Below are 15,255 nucleotides of genomic sequence, written 5' to 3'. Positions count from 1 at the left end.
TTAGGTGCTGGTGCAGCAACCTCTTCTTCTTCCTCTTCTTCCATGATGGAAGCCTTTCCAAGCACTCTGGCTACGGTCTTCTTCACCCTTTCCTTCCTTTTCTTGCCTTCAGCAGCAACTGGCTCTATGGGAGTGGGCTTCTCAGAAATCTTGATTGAAGCTCTGGCCTTTGGCATAGGCTGCCTGCCTGCTGGTCTTTTGATCTTTAACCCTGGCTTTGTGCCCTGAGCTGGCTCAATTCTCTTGGAAGTTGCTTCCTCTTCCTCTGCCACATAATCTTCATCCTTAGAGTCTGAAGTTCTCTTCTTCCTCTGTCTGGTGGCAGCTTTTGGCAAATTGCTTGGGGTACTTCTGCTGCCATCATCTGAAGAGCTGGAGGGACTAGTGCCCTCACTCATCTGCACTTGCTGCTCTGACAAGTTCTGGCTGTCACTCTGATCAGACATGTTGCAAACTCTGACTGCTGACCCTGTGAATAGGTTATAGATGAGATAGAGTGGATGAGCATCACAAAATGCAGAGATTTTTGCAAAAGAATGACTCAAAAACTTAGTTTTAGTTTCCCACTGAAATCATCTCGGATCTACCGATTTTTAAACTCGGTGATACCGAAGCAGTTTTGGAACCTAAACTAGTGAACTCGGTCAGACCGAGTCACAGTTCGGTGGCACCGAGACTGCTAGGGTTTCACAGAGTTCCAAAATCGCTCACACCGATAAGTAATTCTCGGTCAGACCGAGTCTCACTTGTGCAATGGCATAAGCCAAATCGGTGGGACCGAGTTTTTCAACTCGATGGGTCCGAGATGGTTTCGACGGAAACCTAACCCTAAAATTTTCGAATCAAAACTAATCTACGAACGCATTGACTGGACAGGAGTGTTTCAATCGTGGCAAGAATCATGATGATCACAATGTGCTAAGAATCAGATTGGGGAATAGCACAAAGATCGAGTCCATACCCTAGTTCGGCGGAGACTCGCTACGGCGGCAACGGCGGGGTAGAATTCCGTTGACGGTGATGGAGACCAGCGACTGGAGGCGGCTGGCGGCGAGGAGACGATCCGGAGACCAAGTTGGCAGAGCAGGCTATCGCGCGGGCGAAGGGGTTCGGAGAAATTTCCAAATTTTTTGCCCGTGACTATATATAGCCCGACCCTGTCGGTGTGACCAAGTGGAACGACTCGGTGGCACCGAGATGCAAAACTGTACACAGTTATTACAACTCGGTGTGACCGAATGGTTCAAATCGATTGCACCGAGATCGAAAACATAGATCAACTTAATGATCTCGGTAGGACCGAAAGTAGGGTATCGGTCAGACCGAGAATCATAAAGAGGTTTTGGAAGTTTAAGTCTATGACGAATCGGGGACTCCGAGCGCTCCTCACACAGAGTGGTTCGAATCTGACTTGATCAAATTTTGTGATGTAGCATGAATAGAGTTTGAGACGAGAAAAGCATAGATAGCTAGAGGAGGTTCTTAGGCATTCTTGTCCATCCACTTGGCAAAAGGAAATAAAACCGAACAATCAAAACAACAAGTGGATGTCCTCGAATGAGTAAAATATGCAACCAACATGCTCACACAATAAGATGGCAAATGAAATATGTGACAAGGCATGCACAACCAATTCTAGCATCTACCAAGCAATTTGCGATGACAAGGTCATCTATATATGAGTATATTGACTTAGGAGTCAAGTGAGAACACTTGATCATAGGTCATACTCATCGTTTAAGCTCAAGTGGGGTTACCACTTTTACATAAAGCATTGTTGTGTTCACATCTTTAGAGTTGCTTTAGCTCAAGTCTTAGAGTAAAGCTCCCCCTAGATGTGATATCCCCCTTAGAGGGATGAGCTAACCTCGGGTTTGTCGATGATGACTTCATGTAGATGTTGAAGATGTGGATGCTCAATGTTGATGTAGATCACTTGGAGCTATCCCTTTGAGTGAATTGCACTTTCAATACCTACATGGGTTAGTCCCGCAAGGAACAAACAAGGATATCCATAGACATAGAGTGATGCACACACAAGATGATGTCCATGAAAACTTTTAGGTTCCTTGTCCCTTGTCTTACCAACAAGAGGGTTTGTGACTCCTTGAACTAGTGCAAGATGTGGAAGTTGATTGCACTTGTTCTTGCCAAAATGATAAGAGTGAAGTATGTTGGCGGAGTCACCCTCAAGAACTCTCTAGTTCTTCTTCTTTTGGATCCACACCATCTTGATGGGAATCCTTGGAGTTGTAGTCGTACTTGATGAAGTGGAACTTGAAGTAGTCTTGGGAATCCACTTGACTAAGGTCTTAGGAGCTTCTTCAAATGCATCAATTTCCTCTTGAAGCTTGTCCTTGCCTTTTTGCTTGTAGTCTTGTGGTGGAAGATCATCTTGAGCTTGTGTCCCCTTGAAAGAAGTATCATACTTTTCTTGTTGAGGAACAAACTTTGTCTTGGGGTATTGATCTTCTTCCCACTCAACTCCATTGGCATTGAACTTTCGTTCAAAACCAACACCTTGATTCTTCCGGTGCATTCCTTGCTTGCGCACAATTTCCTAGAATTGCTTACTCCCGCAAGGCTTTTGTACACTCCTTTCTCTATAATTCCCTTCAATAAGCTATTTTCTTGCTCAAGTGTAACTTGGCTAAGAGAATCATTAGTGGAATCAAGAGAACTACTAGAAGCAACAATATTGGATTTAGCATGATCATTGTTACTGCTAGAGGAAGAATCTTTCTTGTTCTTGTTACTAGACTTGACTTGAGGCATGTAAGTGGATAAGAGTAAACACTTGGCAATGTAAGGAGAACTTTTCTTGTGGAGATCATCATTGATTGCTTTTAAGAACTCATGCTCTTGCTCAAGATTGAGCTTTTCAAAGCGTAATTTCTCATGAGCTCTTAAAAGTTCTCGATGATCTTTGAAGATAGTTTCATGAGCTAACTTAAGAGTGTTTAGTTCTTTAGTTAGAGCCTCAATCTTCTCCTTATTATTGTCATTCGTTTTATCTTGATTAGCATGATTAATTGACGTTTCATCATAGTATTCATCACTAGAGTTGTCAACAAGCAAATCATCACCTAACAAGTCATCTTCATCACTATTGAAATCAACATACTCGGGGTGTGTTACCTTAGGACCTTTGGCCATGAAGCATCTTCCAATTCCTTCATTTGGTGAGTCAAATATGTCGTAGGAGTTGGTTGACACAAGTGCTAGACCGGCAACACCTTCATCTTGAGTATCTTCGGAGTCGGAGTGATAACTTCTCTCGGAGTGGCTGTCGGAGTCGGAGCCGGATACCCATTCACCAACATGAGCTTGATGTCTTCATTTTGTGTAGCTCCTTGATGTTTTTTTCTTCCTTTCCGAATCCTTGCTTCTCCGTGAGTATCTTCGTTCATAACGATCATCTCTACTCCTTCTCTCTCTTGGTGGTGATTCTTTGCTTCTTCTTTTTGGAGAATCTTCTCTTCTCTTGTAGGGAGCCGTACACTCATTGGAATAGTGTCCGGGTCTTCCACAACTGTAGCAGTTTCGCTCTCGACTAGAAGATCTTTTGTCATTGTAGGACCTTGACTTGAAGCTTCTATTTTTGCTTCTACTCTTGTAGAACTTGTTGAAGTTCTTCACCATTAAGCTCAATTCCTCATTGAAGTTTTGTTTCTCACTTGATGATGTAGGGACTTCACATGAGGCTTTGTAGGCACCACTTGATTTGTTGTGAAGTTCCTCTTTATCCTTAAGTAACATCTCATGAGCAACTATTCTTCCAATCACCTCCGTTGGCTTGAGATCTTTGTAATTGGGCATCATTTGGATCAATGTGCACACGGTATCATATTTTCCATCCAAGGCTCTTAGAATCTTCTTGATGATGAATCTATCGGTCATCTCTTCACTTCCTAAGCCGGCAATCTCATTTGTGATGAGAGCAAGCCTAGAGTACATTTCAGCGACACCTTCACCATCCTTCATTTTGAACTTGTCAAGTTGACTTTGAAGCACATCCAACTTGGATTCCTTGACGGAGTCGGTACCTTCGTGCATATCAATCAAAGTGTCCCAAATTTCCTTTGCATTCTCAAGACGGCTGATTTTGTTGAATTCTTCGGGGCACAATCCGTTGAAGAGAATATCACAAGCCTGAGCATTGTATTGCAACATCTTCAACTCATCTGCGGTAGCTTCACGGTTTGGTTCTTTCCCATCAAAGAAGTCACCTTGCAAACCAACACACACAATAGCCCAAACAGCGGGGTTATGTCCAAGAATATGCATTTCATTTTATGCTTCCAACTAGCAAAATTAGTACCATCAAAGTAAGGACCTCTACGGTGATAATTTCCCTCGCTAGACGCCATACTCTCCTAGGTTGTGAAACCAAGGCTATGACCACCAAAAGCTATGAAGATCAAAGAAAATGGAGACCAAAGCTCTGATACCACTTGTAGGATCGAAAGTATGTCTAGAGGGGGGTGATTAGACTACTTGACCAAATAAAAACTTAACATTTTCCCAATTTTAGTTCTTGGCAGATTTTAGCTATTGTAGGACAAGTCAAGCAATCATCACACAATTCAAGCAAGCATGCAAAGAGTATATTGGCAGTGGAAAGTAAAGCAAGCAAATTGCAAGAATGTAAGGGGAAGGGTTTCGAGAATTCAAACGCAATTGGAGACACGGATGTTTTTCCCGTGGTTCGGATAGGTGGTGCTATCCTACATCCACGTTGATGGAGACTTCAACCCACAAAGGGTAACGATTGCGCGAGTCCACGGAGGGCTCCACCCACGAAGGGTAACGGTTGCACGAGTCCACGGAGGGCTCCACCCACTAAGGGTCCACGAAGAAGCAACCACCCACAAAGGGTCCGCGAAGAAGCAACCACCCACAAAGGGTCCACGAAGTAGCAACCTTGTCTATCCCACCATGGCCATCGCCCACGAAGGACTTGCCTCACTAGCGGTAGATCTTCACGAAGTAGGCGATCTCCTTGCCCTTACAAACTCCTTGGTTCAACTCCACAATCTTGTCGGAGGCTCCCAAGTGACACCTAGCCAATCTAGGAGACACCACTCTCCAAGAAGTAACAAATGGTGTGTAGGTAATGAACTCCTTGCTCTTGTGCTTCAAATGATAGTCTCCCCAACACTCAACTCTTTCTCATAGGATTTAGATCTGGTGGAAAGAAGATTTGAGTGGAAAGCAACTTGGGGAAGGCTAGAGATCAAGATTCATATGGTAGGAATGGAATATCTTGGTCTCAACACATGAGTAGGTGGTTCTCTCTCAGAACATATGAGTTGGAATTGTGTATGTGTTCTGATAGCTCTCTCCACGAATGAAGAGGAGGTGGAGGGGTATATATAGCCTCCACACAAAATCCAACCGTTACACACAGTTTTCCAATCTCGGCGGGACCGAATCAAAAACTCGGTCGGACCGAAAAGGTAAACCTAGTGACCGTTAGAGATTTTCGGTGGGACTGACATGCAACTCGGTAGGACCGATATGGTTAGGGTTTGGGCATAACGTAATCTCGGTGAGACCGATTACACAAACTCGGTGAGACCGATTTTGGTAATTAGCTAACCAGAGAGTTGGCCAGGCAAACTCGATGGGACCGATTTGCTCTTTCGGTGAGACCGAAAAGTTACAAAAAGGAAACACTGAATTTACATTGCAATCTCGGTGGGACCAATTCGCTCTTTTGGTGAGACCGAAAAGTTACGGAAGGGAAACAGAGAGTTTGCAATCCCATCTCGGTGAGACTGAGATCCGTATCGGTAGAACCGAATTGCTAGGGTTTGGCAGTGGTTTATGACAAGTGAAACTCGGTGGCGCCGGATAGGAAGAATCGGTAGGACCGAGTTTGGCTTAGGGTTTAGGTCATATGTGGATATGGGAAAGTAGTTGAGGGTTTTGGAGCATATCACTAAGACATGAAGCAAGAGGCTCATTAAGCAACACCTCATCCCTCCTTGATAGTATTGGCTTTTCCTAAAGACTCAATGTGATCTTGGATCACTAAAATATAAAATGAAGAGTCTTGAGCTTTTGAGCTTGAGCCAATCCTTTGTCCTTAGCATTTTGAGGGTTCCACTTTCACATCCATGCCATGCCAATCATTGAGCTTTTCTGAAATAATCATCTTGGAATAGCATTAGCTCAATGAGCTATATGTTGTTATGAATTACCAAAACCACCTAGGGATAGTTGCACTTTCAAGGTCATATTGGTGTAAAGCGCATGAAGAAACTCCATGCTGATGGGCTTTTGGAATCATTTGATTATGAATCACTTGATGCTTGCGAACCATGCCTCATGGGTAAGATGACTAACTCCGTTCTCCGGAACAATGGAGCGAGCAACATACTTGTTGGAAATAATACATACTGATGTATGCGGTCCGATGAGTGTTGATGCTCGCGGTGGGTATCGTTATTTTCTTACCTTCATAGATGATTTGAGCAAATATGGGTATATCTACTTAATGAAACATAAGTCTGAAACATTTGAAAAGTTCAAAGAATTTCAGAGTGAAGTGGAAAATCATCGTAACAAGAAAATTAAGTTTCTACGATCTGATCGAGGAGGCGAATATTTGAGTTATGAGTTTGGTCTTCATTTGAAACAATGCGGAATAGTTTCGCAACTCATGCCACCAGGAACACCACAACGTAACTGTGTGTCCGAATGTCGTAACCGCACTTTATTAGATATGGTGCGATCTATGATGTCTCTCACTGACTTACCGCTATCGTTTTGGGGTTATGCTTTAGAGACAGCTGCATTCACGTTAAATAGAGCACCATCAAAATCGACGACACCTTATGAAATGTGGTTTGGCAAGAAACCCAAGTTGTCGTTTCTTAAAGTTTGGGTCTGCGATGCTTATGTAAACAAGCTTCAACCTGATAATCTCGAACTCAAATCGGAAAAATGTGTCTTCATAGGATACCCAAAGGAGACTGTTGGGTACACCTTCTATCACGGATCCGAAGGCAAGATATTTGTTGCTAAGATGGATCCTTTCTAGAGAAGGAGTTTCTCTCGAAAGAAGTGAGTGGGAGGAAAGTAGAACTTGACGAGGTAATTTTACCTACTCCCTTATTAGAAAGTAGTTCATCACAGAAATTAGTTCCAGTGATTCCTACACCAGTAAGTGAGGAAGCTAATGATGATGATCATGAAACTTCCGATCAAGTTACTACCGAACCTCGTAGGTCAACCAGAGTAAGATTTGCACCAGAGTGGTACGGTAATCCTGTTCTGGAGGTCATGTTACTTGACCATGACGAACCTATGAACTATGAAGAAGCGATGATGAGCCCAGATTCCGCAAAATGTCTTGAGGCCATGAAATCTGAGATGGGATCCATGTATGAGAACAAAGTGTGGACTTTGGTTGACTTGCCCGATGATCGGCAAGCCATATAGAGAATAAATGGATCTTCAAGAAGAAGACTGGCGATGACGATAATGTTACTGTCTACAAAGCTCGACTTGTTGCAAAAGGTTTTCGACAAGTTCAAGGAGTTGACTATGATGAGACCTTCTCACCCGTAGCGATGCTTAAGTCCGTACGAATCATGTTAGCAATTGCTACATTTTATGATTATGAAATTTGGCAAATGGATGTCAAAACTACATTCCTTAATGGATATCTTAAAGAAGAGTTGTATATGATGCAACCAGAAGGTTTTGTCAATCCAAAAGGTGCTAACAAAGTGTGCAAGTTCCAACGATCCATTTATGGACTGGTGCAAGCCTCTCGGAGTTGGAATATACACTTTGATAGTATGATCAAAGCATATGGTTTTATACAGACTTTTGGAGAAGTTTGTATTTACAAAAAGTGAGTGGGAGCTCTGTAGCATTTCTGATATTATATGTAGATGACATATTGTTGATCGGAAATGATACTGAATTTCTGAATAGCATAAAAGGATACTTGGATAAGAATTTTTCAATGAAAGACCTCGGTGAAGCTGCTTATATATTGGGCATCAAGATCTATAGAGATAGATCAAGACACTTAATTGGACTTTCACAAAGCACATACCTTGATAAAGTTTTGAAGAAGTTCAAAATGGATCAAGCAAAGAAAGGATTTCTTGCCTATGTTACAAAGTGTGAAGTTGAGTCAGACTCAATGCCCAACCACTGCAGAAGATAGAGAGAAATTGAAAGTCATTCCCTATGCTTCAGCCATAGGTTCTATCATGTATGCAATGTTGTGTACCAGACCTGATGTGTGCCTTGCTATTAGTTTAGCAGGGAGGTACCAAAGTAATCCAGGAGTGGATCACTGGACAGCAGTCAAGAACATCCTGAAATACCTGAAAAGGACTAAGGATATATTTCTCGTTTATGGAGGTGGCAAAGAGATCGTCGTAAACGGTTACATCAACGCAAGCTTTGACACTGATCCGGATGACTCTAAGTCACAAATCGGATACATATTTTTATTAAATGGTGGGGCTGTCAGTTGGTGCAGTTCCAAGCAATGCGTCGTGGCGGGATCTACATGTGAAGCGGAGTACATAGCTGTTTCGGAAGCAGCAAATGAAGAAGTCTGGATGAAGGAGTTCATATCCGATCTAGGTGTAATACCTAGTGCATCGGGTCCAATGAAAATAATTTGTGACAATACTGGTGCAATTGCCTTGTCAAAGGAATCCATATTTCACCAGAGAACCAAGCACATCAAGAGACGCTTCAATTCCATCCGCGATCAAGTCAAGGACGGAGACATCGAGATTTGCAAGATACATACGGATCTGAATGTTGCAGACCCGTTGACTAAGCCTCTCTCACGAGCAAAACATGATCAACACCAAGACTCCATGGGTGTTAGAATCATTACAATGTAATCTAGATTATTGACTCTAGTGCAAGTGGGAGACTGAAGGAAATATGCCCTAGAGGCAATAACAACGTAACTGGGTGACTATAAAGATGCTCTGCAGGTGCCTCCGATGGTGTTTGTTGAATTGGCATAGATCGAGATTAGGATTTGTCACTCCGAGTATCGGAGAGGTATCTCTGGGCCCTCTCGGTAATGTACATCACTATAAGCCTTGCAAGCAATGTAACTAATAAGTTAGTTAAGGGATGTAGCATTACGGAACGAGTAAAGAGACTTTCCGGAAATGAGATTGAACTAGGTATGATGATAACGACGATCGAATCTCGGGCAAGTAACATACCGATGACAAAGGGAAGAATGTATGTTGTTATGCGTTTGACCGATAAAGATCTTCGTAGAATATGTAGGAACCAATATGAGCATCCAGGTTCCGCTATTGGTTATTTACCGGAGATGAGTCTCGGTCATGTCTACATAGTTCTCGAACCCGTAGGGTCCACATGCTTAACGTTCGGTGACGATCGGTATTATGAGTTTATGTGTTTTGATGTACCGAAGGTTGTTCGGAGTCCGGGATGTGATCATGGGCATGGCGAGGAGTCTCGAAATGGTCGAGACATAAAGATCGATATATTGGAAGCCTATGTTTGGACATCGGAATGATTCCGGGTGAGTTCGAGCATTTACCGGAGTAACGGGGGGTTACCGGAACCCCCAGGAGAGTATATGGGCCTTATTGGGCCTTAGTGGAAAAGAGGAGGGGAAGGGAAAGGTGGAGGGCGCGCCCCCCTAGCCCAATCCGAATTGGGTGGGGGCCCGCCCCCCTTCCTTCCTTCCTTCTCTCTCCCCCTTCCTTCTCTCCTACTCCTACTAGGGAAAGGGGGGGGGGCTCCCCTAGGGCGCACCATAGAGGGCCGGCCCTTCCCCCTCCTCCACTCCTTTATATACGGGGGAGGGGGCACCCCATAGACACACAAGTTGTTCTCTTAGCCGTGTGTGGTGCCCCCCTCCACAGATTTCCACCTCAGTCATATCGCTGTAGTGCTTAGGCGAAGCCCTGCATCGGTAACTTCATCATCGCCATCATCAGTCGTCGTGCCGACGAAGCTCTCCCCCGACACTCAGCTGGATCTAGAGTTCGTAGGACGTCATCGAGCTAAACGTGTGCTGATCGCGGAGGTGCCGTACCTTTGGTGTTAGGATCGGTCGGATCGTGAAGACGTACGACTACATCAACCGCGTTGTCATAATGCTTCAGCTTACGGTCTACGAGGGTACGTGGACAACATTCTTCCCCTCTCATTGCTATACATCACCATGATAGATCTTGCGTGTGCGTAAGAATTTTTTTTTAAAACTGCGTTCCCCAACACCAGCCTGCGCTCGGATCATCCTGTGTCCCAAAGGGGGCGGACAACGTAATCCGCGTAGGTGCTCGGAGGGAAGAGGAGACAACTGCTCCACCATGTCCGAACCTCCCTGCGCCGCCGCTGCCTCCCTCTCTCGCTGCCGGCGTAGGCGCAACTTGCGGGCGACGTTCTCCGCCTTGCAAGTCGCCGACGACGACACCGCGCCTCCCACAGACGAGGCGGACTGCGTCTCCGTCACGGTAGTGTGGCTCGGGCTGGACGGCATGTCCGTCGGTGGATCGGGACCGGAGGTGAGGATTAGGAGCAAGGGTGAAGGCCGGTGAGGATCCGGGCGGGGGAATGGTTGGAGGGTGGCAGGAGAAGGAGGAAGGGTTTGGTGGATTTGGTGCAACTTGGAGTGGGGTCGGGTTGTCGGGTCCAACGTGACGGACGTGCCCGGACGCCCCATATCCACTCACATTTGGGCTGGATATGGGGGGTGCCGGTCTGTCCGAGTGTTTGAGAACCGTCTGAGAGGCCCGTCTCAATCAAAAAATTGTGAGCGGGTAGTGACCGGGCGGCCTGTCCGTGCGTTTTAGACGAGTTTAAGGGTTCGGTTGTAGATGCTCTTAATTACTTGTTCGGACTAGGTTTCCGATTGATACTAATAATAGATCGCATGTTACCAGATTACTAGTAATCTGTCTAGTAAAGGATGACAGAGCATATGCATTTTTCTAGCACTCTGGCTATCACCGACGCGCTGATCGATACTGTTGGACGTACGTCTACGTAGGTGTATGTATGCATCAGGGAAGTTGTGAGCGGTAGGATGAAGATCGTGCTCGCTTATTCACGAGCCTCGGCTGAAAGGGGACGAAATGGATCAGGATAGCTTGCATCCCTGGAAATTGATGGAATACAAACTGTCTGTTTCGTATTTGGCGTTCAGACCAACGAAACACGACCTGCAGGCAGGGCACGGAGCTTTGACCCCAACAACCCCGCCGCCGCCGCTTCCCCGCACCAGCCGTCATGCTCATGCATGCGCTTCTGCCCGCCCGGCTGTTCCGCAGGCTAATTTCAACCTTGCCGAGCAATCATGCATATAGCATCACCGTCGACAGTCGACACCCACACGCAGCGTACGACGCATATCACCGGCGCGGGGCGAATGCGGCAAAAGAAATCACCAGCTCGAGCGGCTAGCAGCGAGACCTCGAGGCGCGCAGCTCGCTCGCGTACTTGGTTCAGCTGATCGCACCGCCACCGCGCGCCACGTCGCCGTGGACACCTACGTGCCCCTGCGACTTGGACGCGCCCGCGGCATGCACCAGCCACCGCGACCGGCGGCCGGTTGATTGGTCAGGCACCCATCCAGCCGACCCTGGCAGTGCAAAGGCGTGTCGCATCTCACGCCCGCGCGCATGTGCCGGATGTACGTTCGGTCTTTGACATCTCCCAGCCCCAAAAATCGTTAACTGGTGTGCATCGAGTCCAAAATCAGCGCTCCCCGCTGAAACTGGAGGATCTGCCACCTACAGGCCTACTGTCCATGAACTTGACCATAGCGCCCACACACAAGAGCGACGTACGGTATGTCGGTATCAAACATGTCTGCATGTTAAGGCATCTCCAGCCGCGCCTCAAAAAGGCCCCTCAGACGTTTTTTCGTCCGCCGGTGCTAAAAAATCGGCCCAGTCGTGTCCCAAGAACCAAATTTTCGCCGGCTCGGGCCGAAATTGGCGCCGACGGACCCAACCCGAACCCGGCGCGCTGGGGTCGCTCGGGGGCATCAGGCAAATCGTTTTTGGCGCGAAGAGCCGCGGGCCCGCCGCGTCAGCGACTCTACTCTCTTCTCGCCCCTTCGTCGTCCTCATCGCCTCGTTTCCCGCGGCGAATCAATGCCAAAGCTGGCGCGCGCTACCGCGCCGGTCAGCCTCCATTGATGCCTTACGGGCGGCGCAGTGAAGGCTGGGCGACGCGTCCCTCGGCTGCCACGCAATCACGCCACGCGTAGCGCGCCGGCCAAGCCTACCACGCGGCGTCTCCGCCTATAAAAGCCGACTTCAAGCGCGCCGGAGAGACTCACCCCGATCATCCACCGACGACGCGCTCATTTCTCCCCCTTTCCTCCTCTCGCCGTCACCAGTTGAGAAAGCATGGCCGAGCGTTTTCCAGATGACGGCGCGACGGCGAACGAATTCGGGCGCCGTCACCTGCACGAGGACGAGGCTCGCCTCCTTTTCGAGGCCGAGTACCCGGTCCCGCCGGACATGCGGGTGCCCGGAGCGTGGAGGATCAGCACCGGCGGCGTGCCGGTGCCCCCGGTACCCATCGGCGCGGCGCAGCGTGCGAAGATCGCACACATCCGCTCGTCCCTGCCGCGTGCGGCGAGGGAGGGGCCCCGGTACGTCCCCGACAGCCCAATCTGGGAGCCGTACTTCCGCCGCCGGCACGACGAGCAGCTCGAGGCCACCAACGGCGTCGTGCCCTCCGGCGGGTTCAACGCCGCCGGTCGGCGTCGGTGGTGGGGCGTGCCCGGGCGCACGTTCGAGTCCGTCCTCGAGTACATCGAGGGCGGCAACACGCCGCGCCTCGAGTACCCCGCTCCCACGTCCTTCTCACGCCGCCGGGGCCGCCGGGGAAGTTCCTGGACGCCGAGGCGCATGGAGACCGGGGTGTCCTCCTCCTCGTCCGGCGGCTCTCCCTGCCTCCACCTCCGCCCCGTCAAGCCGGAGCCCCAGGACACGCCTGTCAGCGCGCGTACCCGCAGCTCCGGCGCCCTCGTCGAGCCCAAGGTGGAGCCCAGCCTCCCCCCGGAGTACGAGGAGATAGCCCAGTGCGGCTTCTCCGACGACGACGCCATGTGGTGGTCGCGCGACGACTACCTGCGTGAGGAGATGATCCGGCAGCGCCGGGCCCTGGAGGAGATCGCCGCCCGCAAACGTGGGCGCGAGGACGAGGATGGTGTCGTCGTCCTCGATAGCGACGATGACGACGCCCCCGGACCGTCCAACCCGCCGCGCCAACCGGGAGAGGGATGCAGCAGGGACGACGGAGGCGTAGGCGGGGGCGACGACGACGACGACGGCGGCGGTGGTGACTACACGCGGTTCTACAGCCTCCTCGGCATGTAGAACCGCGTGTGCGGGCGGCGAGGCGGGCGGCGAGGGAGACGGCGGGGGTAGCCCGCGGTAGTTTTTTTCTTCTTTTTTTGTAAAATATGTTTAAATTTGAACGAACTCGGCCGTGGTTGTGTTCTGTTTGCGCCGAATTTGAACATTTTAAAAACCCGTGGGGGGCCGCGACTGGGGGGCATCACGTCCCCAGTGCGCGGTTTAGCGCCGGTGCGCCCCCAGGGAGCAATTTTTTGCCCCTCCTGGGGGGCCAACGGCTGGAGATGCCCTTAGTAGGTGCCTGCAGTGCATACAGCCCACACCAGAGACAAGAGCTTATCGATCGACACCCCGGCCGGGATTTAACGGGCCCTGATTAGAACAGAGAGGACAAGAAGTGGACAATGTACTGCGCCGTGCTTAGAGCCCACACCCCTAACGGCGCTCCAAAGACTTTTTTTGGCGCCGGCGCCCAAAAACCGGCCCGGTCGCGTCTTGAGGAGCCCATTTTTTTCCTGTTTGGCCTAAAACTTGTGCCGACGAACTCAAGCCGAACCCGACGCGTTGGGGGCGTCCGGGGTTCCGGGCAAATCGATTTTGACGCAAACGAACGGCGGGCCCGTCGAGTCAACGACTCCCACCTCGTTGTCCTCACAAGCCTTATTTCCTGCAGGGAATCAATGCCAAGGCTGCCATCGGTCAGCCTTTCATTGATTCCTCATGGGCGGCGAGGTGCAGCGACGCGCCCCACACAACGCCGCCCCCTCCCCCCCGCCGCTATACAAAGCAGCACCTCCCTCGTCGGGGACGCACCCGCCCGCAGCCCCCCTCTCTCCCCATGCACAGCCGCCGCGGCCGAACTCTTTCCACCGCAGCAGATGATGGGCGAGAGGTTCCCCGGCGACGGGGCGACGGCCAATGGCTTCGACCGCCGCTCGCTGCATGAGTGGGAAGCCCACCTCCTGCATGAAGCAAACATCCCGGCGCCGGAGTAGGCCGTCGGCAACCACCAGGCGTGGTGTGACGATCATACACGCAAACGTGTATGATCAGGATCAGAGACTCACGGGAAGATATCACAACACAACTGTAAACACAAATGAAAGTCATACAAACTTCATATTACAAGCCAGGGGTCTCGAGGGCTCGAATACATAGCTCGATACATAAGCGAGTCAGCGGAAACAACAATATCTGAGTACAGACATAAGTTAAACAAGTTTTGCCTTAAGAAGGCTAGCACAAAAGCAACAACAACCGAAGAGGCGAGGCCTCCTGCCTGGGACCTGGGCGTGGCAGGGGCGAGCGGGGCCGCGGGAAGCGAGGCACGGGCTTGCCGGGGGCGCGGCGAGCGAGCGAGCAGAGGCGGCACGGGAGGCTAGCGGAAGCGGCATCAGTCAGCGGCGGAGCTAGCAGCAATGGGGAGGGACACGGGCGGCGCGCGGCGGCCAGGGGAGCAGAGAGCAGCAACAACAACAGTTGAGCAAAGCAGCGGGAGCAAGCGGGAGAGGGCGACGCAAGCGTGTTCGGAGGCGTGCTCGGACGGCGGCTGTACACGACGGCTACGGCAAGGGGAGCAGAGGAGAAAGAGGGGAGGGGACGCGCGGCTCACCGGGAGCCCATAGTTGTGCAAACCGTGCTCGAGGAAGGCTCGGTGTGGCCGATGGTGGAGAGCGACGACAGCGATGGCGACAGTGAGGACGACGTGACGGGCGACGAAGGGTGGCGCGGTGGCCTCAGGCGCAGAGGTGAGGGGCGCCTAGATCCAGGGGAAGGCGAGGAGGAAAGAGGAGTGGCCGGGGGAGCTAGGGTTGGGTTCGGGCGCCGGGAGGGAGTACATGTAGGCAGGGGGGCGCGGTGGATGGGCGTCATCTGGCCAAGGCCATGGTCGATGCCCTCCACGACC

Source organism: Triticum dicoccoides, chromosome 7A, assembly GCF_002162155.2.
Source record: "Triticum dicoccoides isolate Atlit2015 ecotype Zavitan chromosome 7A, WEW_v2.0, whole genome shotgun sequence".
NCBI lineage: Eukaryota > Viridiplantae > Streptophyta > Magnoliopsida > Poales > Poaceae > Triticum > Triticum dicoccoides.
Note: the sequence above shows the minus strand (reverse complement) of the source record.